Source organism: Bos indicus, chromosome 5 (genome assembly GCF_029378745.1).
Source record: "Bos indicus isolate NIAB-ARS_2022 breed Sahiwal x Tharparkar chromosome 5, NIAB-ARS_B.indTharparkar_mat_pri_1.0, whole genome shotgun sequence".
NCBI lineage: Eukaryota > Metazoa > Chordata > Mammalia > Artiodactyla > Bovidae > Bos > Bos indicus.
In genome coordinates this window covers 62,596,783-62,607,157 of record NC_091764.1, presented here as the reverse complement: position 1 = coordinate 62,607,157, position 10,375 = coordinate 62,596,783, and positions in this window count along the sequence as shown.

The window sequence follows — 10,375 nt, the reverse complement described above, 5'->3', positions numbered from 1 at the left end:
TAGGCTCATGGGTCATTTATTTTATCCCCCAAAGGTTCAATCTGATGGTTGTTTTAGACAACTTTGATAGGATTTTAAATGTCATGGCTCTGCGTAGGAGGAGGTGATTCAAGGTTAATGAGAGCCCAGACTGCACTGGATGTAAATCTAGCCCTTTGGATTGACAGCCATGGGTGACAGAGACCGAAGATTCCGGTGCACAGTAGATGCGGTCTGACCTTTACCTGGGGGAGAGGATGAGTTGGCTCATTCTGAGCCAGGTGGAGCGCTGCTGGTGTGAAAGTTTCAGGAAGATCAGTTTGAGAGCTGTAAGGGACCTTGAGGTGGTCTCTTATGCATATATATATGTGTGTGTGTGTGTGTGTGTGTGTTTGTGTGTGTGTGTGTATGGTGGTGGTGATTTAGTCTCTAAGTCATGTCCAACTCTTGAGACAGCATGGACTGTAACCTGTCAGGCTCCTCTGTCCATGGAATTCTCCAGGCAAGAATACTGGGGTGGGTTTCCATTTTCTTCTTTAGGGCATCTTCCTGACCCTGGGTTGGAACCCATGTCTCCTGTATTGCAGGTGGATTCTTTACTGCTGAGCCACCAGGCATTCCCATATGTGTATATGTGTGTGTGTATACAGTATATATACCTATGCATGTACTTGTTTATATACATATGTATGTACATGTGTATGTACTCATTCCTGTCCCCTTCTATGCTTAAGGCATCAGATTTGCAGAGATACATCTGCTATGTTTGTCTCCCCTGCCAAATTCATATGTTGAAGCCCTAAGCCCTCAATGTGATGGTATTTGGGGGTGGAGCCTTTGGGAGGGGATTGCATTTAGATGGGGTTGTGAAGTGGGGCCCCCATGAAGGAATAAGTACCCTTGTAAGAAGAGACACCAGAGAGCTTGCCCTCTCCTTCTCTCTTAGTCATAAAAAAACACAATGAGAAGGAGGCCTTCTGCAAACCTGGAAGCAGCCTCTCACTAGACAGAGTTGGAGTCAGACACTCTCACCAGACACTTGATCTTGGACTTCCCAGACTGCAGAACTGTGAAGAATACATGTCTGTTGTGTAAACCACCCTGTCTATGGTATTTTGCTATAGCAGCCTATGGGGCTGATGCAATACTCAAAGAAGTTTGTGAAGCTCATGAAAGTCTGTGCAAGGGACTTCCCTGGTGGTCCAGTGGTTAAGAACCTGTGCTTCTAATGCAGGGGACGTTGGGTTTGATCTCTGGGTTGGGAAATAAAAGCCCCCGTGCCATGTGGCATACCCACCCTCACCCCTGCTAATAATTTTTAGAATTATTAGAAAAAGAAAGTGTGTGTAAAATGTCAGTGTGCACATACATAACTTTTACCTAGCTCTTTCTCAAAAGAGTTTCCTCACTGGTAGTTTGTTTCTTCCCCACTACTCATTTTCTGTTGAGCAGAAGGAAGGAATTCTCATTCTACTTTCCAGCAGGATAGAGGATAGGAAGACCCGCAGTCGGGTTCACCCCTTCCCTGGAACACCTTCTGTGCTTGAGGAGTCTGATTGCCCCTCTGGAGTCTCCAGGGCCTCTCTCTCATTGGAATCTGCCTGTTGCAGAGGCAGGACTGGCTTCATAGGTGTGTACCTTGATGTAGTTACACAGGCCCTGATGCTCAGAAGGGCCTTGTGCTTGGGTTAATGTTCTGCCTTTGCCATTTTGAAATTAACAATTAAATAATCATTTATTTATTTACTTATGGCTGCACTGGGTCTTCATTGTTGACAGCTGACTTTCTCTAGTTGTGGGGAGCAGGGGGTAGAGCCATGAGGCTGTGACATTCTTGTTAATCTTCTAGAATCATCTTGATTATTCTCTGAACTCCAGAGGAGTGTGATTACTAGTTTTTTCCCATCATTCCTGATCTCCGGAAGCTTATGGGATAGTGAAGCAACCAAAATGTTAGATGCCCAATGACTATGCAGAGTGTGCTGGGGAGTAGAGGGAGGGTCTTATTTAGTGTGGGCTGCTGTTAGAAATGACCGCAGACTCAGTGACTTAAGCAACGATTCATTTTTCACAGTTCTAGAGTCTGAAAATCTCATTAGGCACCAACATGGTTAGGTTCTGGTGAGGACCCTCTTCTAGGTTTGTGGATAGCTGTCTTCTTGCTTTCTCCCCACAGCTTGCTGTCTCCTAGCGAGCACTCTGGCCTCTAAGGGCACTAATTTCATTCGTGAAGGCTCCTCATGATTTAATCATCTCCCAAAGGCCTCACCTACCCCCATCACATTAGGATCAAAGTTTTAGCATAGGAAGTTTGGAGGGATGCAAACATTCAGTCCATTGCAGGAGGGGGAGGGTACTTTGGCCTGACTGCGGGGCCAACTGTGACAACTTCATGGAGAGGGTTAGCTGAGAACTCCCTGAAGTAAGAGTAGTTTTCATCGTAGACAAAGGGGTGTGTGTGTGTGTGAGAGAGAGAGAGATTAATCTTTTAAGAAAAGAAAACTAAATGTAAATATATTGTGCACAGATATAACCTGTTCTCATGGTGGTGATAGTTTCCATTTTGGACTCATTGGTGCTATAAATGAAAATCTTAATTTAAATACTCCTTTCAGCAAAGACTCCCCTGCTCCTCCTTTCTCCTCAGCATGCATTTGTTTCTTTAAAAATCATCCTCATGTGTGAATTCATACCTGGTTTAACAAAATTTCTCCCTGGGAGTTTGTCATTGGTACCTAGTTTTCTAGATGGCCTTGATGGGATAAAGATTTGAAAAGCTTTATGTAGCTTTTGAAAGGCTCTAAGTGTAGATGCCACAGGGAGAAGTGAGGAGAGTTATATTGGAACAGTGGTCAGGGTTTGATGACCTACTCCTGAACCCCTGAAAGCACAGTATATTTTAGACCAAAGGGAAACATCCTACCTGCAATTTGCGTCAAGAAAAAGGAGAGAGTTTTATCAGGAAAGATCTCAAAAAGTCAGGTTTCATTGTGTACCTTGGCTCAAATGGTGATTGTGTGTGGTCTACCAGGACTCCAGTATAAATCCTGTTTCTGATAGTTTACAAATAAATACTCAGCACATAAGTATAGAAATCTTCATATACAAACAAAATGTGAACTCAAACCCTTAATAAACAGGCCGAGATGGAAGTAACAAGATTCCTATCTGCCACCATTAGTCTCTCTTCCCTGAGGTCCAACCACACCTTGAACACTCTACTGTCATTCCAGCTCTTTCCACATTGTGTAGTGATGGTGGGTTTAAAGCCTCTGCCCCTTTCGGGCTGTGAGCTTTCAGAGGTAACTTTGGATCCCATGTGCCTACACCGTACTCATCACATAAGAGATAAGTGGGGGAGGGAGGGAAAGAGGAAAGAAGAAAGGAAGGGAGAAAGGGAGGCATGCTTTCTGTTGAATTGATGCAGGCTTCAAAAAAACATATTTATTCTATTTTAACACAGACATGTGTTCCCTGAACAGAGCTTCTGCCATCATCCTGAGACTCTTGAGACTGAGGGGATAATTTGGTTCAAAACATTTATGAGAACTTGCCAACTGATGCTTTTGAACTGTGGTGTTGGAGAAGACTCTCGAGATTTCCTTGGACTGCAAGGAGATCCAACCAGTCCATCCTAAAGGAAATCAGTCCTGAATGTTCATTGGAAAGACTGATGCTGAAGCTGAAACTCCAATACTTTGGCCACCTGATTTGAAGAACCGACTCCTTGGAAAAGACCCTGATGCTGGGAAAGATTAAAGGCAGGAGGAGAAGGGGAGGACAGAGGATGAGATGGTTGGATGGCATCACCGACTCGACGGACATGAGTTTGAGTAAACTCTGGGAGTTGGTGATGGACAGGGAAGCCTGGTGTGCTGCAGTCCATGGGGTCACAAAGAGTCGGACATGACTGAGTGACTGAACTGAACTGAACTGAACTGCCAGGCCTTAGGAGATCCAAGGACTCCGAAGGCACTGTTGATTTTGTGCTTCCAAGTCTTGACAATTTCCATTTTGGCCACTGGGTGGCAGTGTGTCCCACAAAATGTTATTCACAGGTCTGGTGTGTGTCTCCTCCTCAAGCCTAAGGCTCAGAGATTGTAGCTCCTCACTTGGATTTGTTTAACGCACATTTTCACATTGAATTGACAGCTCGTGTTATAGCCGTGTGTGCATATATGTATTTAATTATACTGTGGAATTAAATTCAAAAGGGTGAGAATGTGGTTACGTGTGTACGTTTCCAAAGCCTGCTTCAGTTTGCAGGTTTTGCCAGGGGCTCAGGCAGGGATGATGCAACTGCAGGGGAAGCTGAGGGAAACCTCAAACCCAACAGCATGTGGCATCTGCTTGGAGCAGAGGCAACGGCAGACTTTGCATCCTGGGCCACTGATAGCCACAGCCCTGAGGTCCCTTCCTTCACCACCTGCTGCCCCAGGTTCAGATGCTCTGCCTGTATTCTTCCTCTTGCTCCCAGCTGGGTTGCCTCATGTGAGCTGGCCTGCAGGGGGCCAGCACCCTGCCCAGACCTTTTTCTTCCCATCTTCCAGCATTACCTACGTATCCCTACCCACACACAGAGCACTGCAGATTTTACTCTGTGCAATATCAAGGACTTTAAATGACATTTACTAGATAAGACTGTATTGTCTAGGGATGCCTATAATGGTGAAGTTTCAGGCACTGGGAAGGTTGATGGCAATGCTCACCATAATGGAAAGGCCTCAAGGTTATCTCCATAGGATCCCATATCTCCATAGCAAGTGGGTGTTCCATTGATGTTGAATACCTCCAGTGATGGGGAACTTACTACTTTATAAGCAGATCCTTTCCTTCCTGATAGCTTTACTTATTAAAAGCTTCTCATTTTCTTTGACCTGAAATCAAATCTGGCCTCCTGTAAGCTGCAACCAGTGGCTCTCATTTCCCTCCTGGGTATATTTAAGCAAGACTTGTGGATTTTTTAAACTTCACATTTTGAGCTGGTGGATGTAAGACAGGGTCAGAGATTCTGGATCTCTAACAAGCTCCCAGGTGATGCCAATCCTGCTTGTTCAAGGGCCATCCTGTGAATAGAAAGGGAGTAAAGGAAGAACCTTGGGCTTTGACATTATCCCTGGGTTCAAAATATGGCATTATTCTCTAGCTCTGAAGCCTTAGAAAAGTGATTCAAGTTTCAGCATGGAAAATGGGGTAATAAAGCCAAAAATGCACAATACCTAGTTCATTTATTGTGAGACTTAAATGAAACTATGAGTTTGTATCAGCTAGGAATGCTTTCAGTTGCAAGCAAAAGAAACCTAATATCGGCTTAAACGATTGGAATTAACTTTCTTGCATAACAAGAAATCTGGTGGTAAGTGGCTGCTGGCATTTGTTTAGTTGTTTAATAATGCAATCAAGAATCCAAACTCTCTGTATCTTCTTCACTTCCACCCTCAGCATATTGACTTTTCATTCTCATGCTTATTGTATGGTCACATGACGGCTGCCAGAAATCCAAGCATTATAATATGTGCCCTCAAGGAAAGATTGAAGGGGCAGTTTTGGTAATGGCCAAGTTTGACTCTTTTATTAGGAAAGTAAAACACTGTCTGGAAGCCCCTGAGCAGAGTTTTGTTGTGACTCATCGGTCAGAGCTGGGTCATGGGGCCACTCTTAGTTTTAGAGGACCCTGGCATCAAATCATTATGGTTCATTACCTTGGCCTGGGTACACTGCTACTCTGAACAAAATTGCAGTTTTGTTGGTAAGTGTCTTGGTCTAGTATGGGCTGCCATAAAAAGTACCATAGACTTGGTGGTTTAGCAACAAATATTTATTTCTTACAGTTCTGGGGGCTGAGATCCAGGAAACGAGATCTGATGACTGATGCGGGCCCACTTCTAGGTTCATAGATGGCTGTCTTTTTTTTTAAACTTTTTTTCATATGGGAGTACAGCCGATTAACAAACAATGTTGTGGTAGTTTCAGGTGGACAGCAAAACTGTCCATACATGTACATGTATCCATTCTCCCCCAAACTCGTCTCCACCCAGACCACCACTGTAATGTTGAGCAGAGTTCGTGCGCTCTTCTGTAGGTCCTTGGCCGGCTGTGCATTTTAAATAATATACATGTGTGTACGTGTCCACCCCAAACCTCCTAACGAGATGGCTGTCTTCTTGCTTTGCCCTCAGATGGCGGAAAGAAGGCAAGAGGGCTCTCTGAGGTCCCTTTTAGGACTAAAGTTATCATTTTCCCCTTCGTTTTAAAGTTGTCAACATTTTAGATCTATTTTTCATTAGAGTTCTCATGCCTCTTGTTTTCCCTTCTGTTCATATTTTTATATGACAATTTTAAGTTCATTCAGTAACCAACTTTAACATTACTTTGACTATGGATAGATTACTGAGCCAATTAGGGTACTAGGGTGCTGTTATGAAAATTGCAAGCAAATGATTAGAGAAAAGAAATACCGTGAATACCCAGATACCTATAATCTCACATAGTTATAACCTAACATTTTGCCATATTTTCTTCAGGCATAAAACAAAACAGTACTATTTACTGAAAACCCTTTAGTAACTTTCTAAGAAATAATGCATAGGAGACACATGCTCTGGACCTTGTTGATGGGAATCAGTCAATATTCTATCCTCTCTTTTGATTCATCATTTGTTTAGTATAGAATGCTAGGCTTCACATAATATCCACTCATGATTTTTAAGGACTTGCTCCACTATTTTTCATTCCCAATGTCTAGAAGTCAAGCCTGTCCTCTGTTGTTGAAAACTGTCCTTCTCTTCTCAAAGGCTCTCTAGGTCTCCTCGTTATCCCTGGCCTTCTGGAATTCCACACCACTGCAGTGTGGAACTGGGCACTCAGAAAGGTCCTTCAGGCAGACTTCTGTCCCGTAGTCCTGAGAAATGTTCTTGTTTTATGCTCTGATAGTTCCCTTTCCTTAGTTTGCTGAATTCTTGGGGTACCTGTTGGTTGCATGGCAGACTTTCTGAATGAATCTCCTTACCATTCTCATAATATTTTTGGCCCACTTTTCCTTGATTTATTTTTTGTTTTCCTTTCTATGAGGCTTCTGAGTTTGATTGTCCAGACTCTTTATTATGTTTTTAAGTTTTCTTGCATAGTTTTAATATCTAAGAACTCATTCTTGTCCTTTAAGAAATTCCCTTTCATAGTATCATGTTTTATGTATAAAATATCACTCTGAGGATACTAATTTTTGAGATTTTCTTCTGTTTCTCTGGATTTTCTGTTGTCTCTAGTTTCCTTTTTTCTGTTTTGCTTTGAGTTTGCTTTAATTTGTCTTATGGTAGAATCTTTGCTTCTATATATAGGGATCACCTGTCTATTTTTCCACATTAGAGAAGCAGACGTGAAAAAGATCAGTTGGAAGCTCTGAGTGCCTGGGCTGGGCTTGTTGATGTGGAAGACTTTATGTAGGATGATTGGAGCATAGGATAACCTTTTGATGGAATATCTTCAAAATCAAAATATGCAAACCTTTATTCTAGGACCATTTCTAACTTGGTCTTGATAGGATCTAATAGTAGGTCTTTGTAACATCAGGTTTCTGCAACATTAACTTATTCATATTTCTCAAGATACCAGACTTCCTTATGCCTCAGTTTCCTTGTTTGTAATCAGATGGAATAGGGGTAGGTGACCTCAAAGGATTCTTTCCACTCTATAGCTTTATAATATAATTCAGGACAGAGTTTAGTTAAGAGATGGAAGCATATTAGAAGGAATCAACTATGCTAAAATATAAAAATCCTTTGAAGCTGTCAGGAGATAGGTTCCTAAAAATCTAATAAAAATTTTGACTCAGTGGGGACATGACTCAATGGGAGATAATTAGAAATAAACTTAGGAAGAAGGATTCAGGAAGGGCTAATATTTAGTGGCAATGCCTTAATTAATTTTGCCCATGCCCTTGAGATGTTAAAGTCACCAGATTTTGCAGTCTACCTTATGGAGCTGAATTGCACACATAAACTGGACGTTGCTGATTGAATGGGGCCTTATAGATCCAAATAGAAGGATGGAGTATTAGATTTTAATTTATAATAACCCATCCAAGACCCTGAGTCTTAGGCCGACAGATCCCTACACAAAGGTCAACATCTTGGAGGATTTCTAAAATTAGATTCTTGTTTACTTCTAAAATGAAGCTGTGTTCCTCTCCCTGATATTGTATGAGATTAAGGGACTCTCAAAAGGTGGTAGGGAAAACATTACTTGGAGATTTCACACTTCTGTGCAGAAACTTTTACTAGGGTCTGATGTGTATGTGTGTATTAAAATTAAAATACTGAGTCTTAGTTTAAACTCTCTTTGCTTACTTAGACTGTAAATTCCTGCAAAATTGGTTCCTCTGTCCCCACGTTTTTATGTATCTCTCATAAAGTGTGAGCAGTTGGTGTTTATCACACATTTGAGTAAATGAATCTATTGACATGAAAACACGCCCTAGAAAACTGCTTCCTTTTCATCCACCTCTAACTCAGGTTGAGAATCTGTAGGTCATCATCCAGGTTAAGGCTCAGAACTGGGGCTTGTTTAAAAGTTAAAGGTACATTTAACTCTATTTGATGGAATTCCAATGTCACAAAATAACTTGAAGAGTAACAGCTCAGCCAATACTCCTTACTTCAGCAGCGTGACTTGTCTTGCAGTCACCTCAATATTACATTGCTGAGCAGAAATATAGCTAACCTGTCATAACGGTATATTTACCCAGCGCGCAGGGAAGAATGATGACGGGAGAGACATTTAGGGGAGATTTCCTGGATTTACGATATTGACTTTTGGTCTTTGTATGAGGAAGAAATTAACATCCCTTCTCTTGGAAATATGTTCTCTGTAATGAGCCTGGTTAACTTCATAAAATACTGCTTACCAAGTTAGTGTTAGCCAAGAGGGGGACTGGGTTGGATTCAGAAGAGTGCAGGCAATCACATCCTGAAATGGGGCTCTGCAGACTGCAGATAAAGAAGGAGGAGATTTAGGCTGTCTTTGGTTTTGGCAAAGCTGATGAAAGGCAAGTTTTAGTTGGGGAAAACTTGTTTAAGGAAGGATGGAGGGGAAAGAGGATTTCCATAGTAGCACAGATTTGCGGGCTAATTTTGATATTTTTATTCTGAAGAAGGCCATTCATTTCATTCATTCAACAAACATTTACCAAAGTGTAGACTCATTACTGGGCTTCCCTGGTGGCTCAGATGATAAAGAATCCATCTGCAGTGGTAGAGACCTGGGATTGACCCTTGGATCAGGAAGATTCCCTGGAGAAGGAAAAGGCAACCTGCTCCAGAATTCCTGCTTGAAGAATTCCATGGAGAGAGGAGCCTGGTGGGCTCCAGTCCTTGGGGTCACAAAGGGTTGGACACAACTGAGTGACTCACACTTCCAGACTCATTACTAAGGATGTAAGGAATTTCCTTAGGGAGCTCAGATACCAGAAGAGAAAACAGCCCAAACCAGTCTCCTAGCAATGGAAAATGGAGACTTTAACTTCTGGGGAAATTCATACCCTCCCTTGGGCATTATACAATGGGGAGTTTTGTTTTGGCAAAGCCTAATGTCTGGGTGTCATCTTTGGTTCTCTAGCACCTAGCACAGTGTCTGACCTGAACTTTGTAATCAGTCTTCCTAAAAGTATGCCTTTCATCTTTGCTCTCCTTCTCAGGGATCTACAGTGACTTCCTATGTTGTTTGCTGAACTCAAGATCAAATGCCTATGTCTGAATTTTAAGGTTTCTCGTAATCTAGTTTATCTTCCAAATATATATATATATATTCCACAAAGGAATAGGCCCCCATTGGGTCTTCTTTATTTCTGAGATTGCTCTCAGGCAGCCGGTGCCCTGATTGAATCTTTGGCTTGTTAAAATATTGGTGGATAGCTGCTGCCCCGAAGGGCACCCGTACAGGCCAGCCCCAGATCACCTATGGGACCTGCCCACTCTTCCACAACCCAGGAGCAAAAGGGTTAACGCAGGCAGGGAGTGCCAGCCTCGAACCATCTGCTTGGTGTGGTCTGAGCCCAGTTGCACAGCTGGTGAAATGCTTTTCATCCACCCTGCACAGCCCCGTGGGACGTACTCTGTACTCTTTCCACCCCTGTGTTTGCTCTTCTTCTTTGCCTCTTCAGATTCTTGCCTTTTTTAAAGACCTGACACATAATGTGCCCAAGTTCATCTATGCATTTAACAGCTATTTAGTGAGAGACTGCCATGGACACAATGGTGCAAGACAGACATTGCTAATCCCCCAGGGAGCTTTGAGTCCAGGGAGGGAGGGAGACATTTATGTAATAATCATCCAGATCAGCACAGATTGTGTGATGGGGCCACGCAGGGGGTGTGTGGTGGGGGGTTGGCATGGTGGAGCC